This window comes from Otolemur garnettii, unplaced genomic scaffold (assembly GCF_000181295.1).
Source record: "Otolemur garnettii isolate 467f Iridium unplaced genomic scaffold, OtoGar3 scaffold00034, whole genome shotgun sequence".
In the NCBI taxonomy this organism is placed as follows: domain Eukaryota; kingdom Metazoa; phylum Chordata; class Mammalia; order Primates; family Galagidae; genus Otolemur; species Otolemur garnettii.
This window is the reverse complement of record NW_003852429.1, coordinates 13,934,388-13,936,705: the sequence shown is the minus strand read 5'-3', so window position 1 is coordinate 13,936,705 and position 2,318 is coordinate 13,934,388.

The window sequence follows — 2,318 nt, the reverse complement described above, 5'->3', positions numbered from 1 at the left end:
TAGAACTCCTCCATATTCTCCTCATCTCCAGGTAGAACTCCTCCATTCTCTCCTCATCTCTACACTAATCCCATTCCTTCTGTTCTCTGAAGTTCAAGATTCCCACACTGATGAAGCCGCTTTCCAGTGCCTTCTGTGTCAACCGTCCATGGATTCTTCTTTTTACCTTTCACTTTTAAAAATCCTTTGATCTTCTCACTTTCAAACAATCATTCTATTTTCCTACATCTATCATCATCAAACTCTTTGTGTTCATGCACTCATCCAGAACGTTCCCTTAGCATACGTGCCCTTCTGTAACAGTTGGCAGAGTGTTTTAACTCTAGTATACTCAGAAACCTGAATAAACTAATGACCTACTGCTTTTTATACTGGATCGCTTTTTAGTTTTTTTGTTAATTTTTTAAACACATTTTACTGTATTTGACCTTGCTAGACAAGTCCCTTTCTTCCACGTTTATTCTTTTGATACTGCTGATTTTCCATGAGTCTTTCTGACACCCCTATTTCCTGGCATTCTCTCTCTCTTTTTCTCTTTGTCTCTCAGACTGCTCCTTCTCTGTTATACTTACAGCTCCTATTTCCTCTCCTACTTCCAAACACATTCTTAGAAAAGTAACCCTACCCTCTGCTCTGCTGTTACAAGATGAATTAACCCCAAGCGCTAAACTCTCATTACCTAGAAGGATGAGACATACCTGCAGAGGGGACAGGTATGGACTGGCCATGGTGAAGAAGAGACTATGTCTATATCCCAAATTTCCAAGAGATGTAGAAATAGCATTCCTATATTTCCACTTAAATGGGCTCTATTTGCATTCTGAGATGTTATTAAAGCAATTCATAGGGGTAGGTTTGAATTCTGCTAGCTGTCTATTGTTTGGTTTCAAATCTTCCACCAGAGATAATGTTTGCTGAAGGCAACGGTACTTTTGTATCCTATTTAAAGATATGTGGCTATTTACCTGTGTTATGATCACTGGGAAATGATATTTTAAGAAGAAGTCTAAGATAAATTTTGCATAGGTTTTTCTATACACCCACTTCCATTTTTGAACCTTTGACCCCACCTCACCCTACCACTATCCCAAGCTCCCTCACCCATGGCTCATGCTGCATCAGCTCATGCTGCCATCTGTTTGGGACACTGGGCTTCTATGTGGCCTTCACCTTTTCCTCTGTGTCCTCTGTCCAGCCCAGTGGATCTCCTCTCAGCCTCTCTGAGAGGTCCGATCCCCATCTCTCTTCCCAATGAACCTTCTTTCATGTGTTGAAACCTCCCTAACAACTAAGTTTAGCTCTTTCGGGATCAAAGGCGGGTGCTCCTTAATTTCTGTTTTCCTTTTTGTCATGTTTGAATCAAAGATAGAATATCTCAGCTCCTGGCACGGGATGAGCTGCAGGGGCAGGCAAAGCTTATCAGAAGGAAAATAGTAAATGTCCAGGCATAGCCCAAATAAATAGGTCTCGGAGGAATTTTTGGTCATTCTCTCTTTTTTTTTTTCACATAATCCCACTTTTGAATCATCTAGAGCCACACTTTGCCCTATCCCTGGCAGTGCTGGTGGCATCAGAGGAGCAGTGGAGCAAGTCCTGTCTTGGTCTGTGGAGGCTCCCTCCTCTTCATCCCTTTAATCAAGCCCCACAAGTACTGGTGGAATCAGAACAAGCCTCCTTCCCATGCCCAGGTCAACCTACAGTGATGCTGGCCAGTTCCTGAAGTTTATTACTTGTGCTTCTGCACTGACCCACAGCTGAGATGCTGTCCACCCTCAGGGACAGGTATTTGAGTTCTAGCCTGGTGATTGAGACTGTAGACTCGGCCACAGTCCCAACCTCAGCTCCACCAATCCAGCTGTGTGGCATTTCTGTGCTTCTGTTTGTACTAGGGGAGACCTATTGACCTTGAACTATAAAGTTGTAAGAGTTCAAAGTAAAATAATTAATGTAGAAGGTGCTACCCAGTAAACACTCACTGGTAATAATTGATATGACTGGGACATTAGGTCTTATTAGAATATTTAGTAAAAATTAAGGTTTGAAAAATCGTTGAAGTGTCACTACTTCAATAATTTAAATGACAAAGCTAAGGATCAACTTAAAACTCATTATTAGTAAATCAAATTCTGTATCTTTTAATGAAAACTTTTCTTATTAGTGTGATAGTAAGAAAACTAATATTTATTTTATATTAGTAATGAAAAAGTTTATCTCAATATGGTGGCTCATGCAATTTTCTCTTACTTCAAAACAAAGCAAAAATATAGTTGCTTGTGATTCTGTGGGCTGGCTGGTCCTTTTTCTCTTTGTGTTATCTG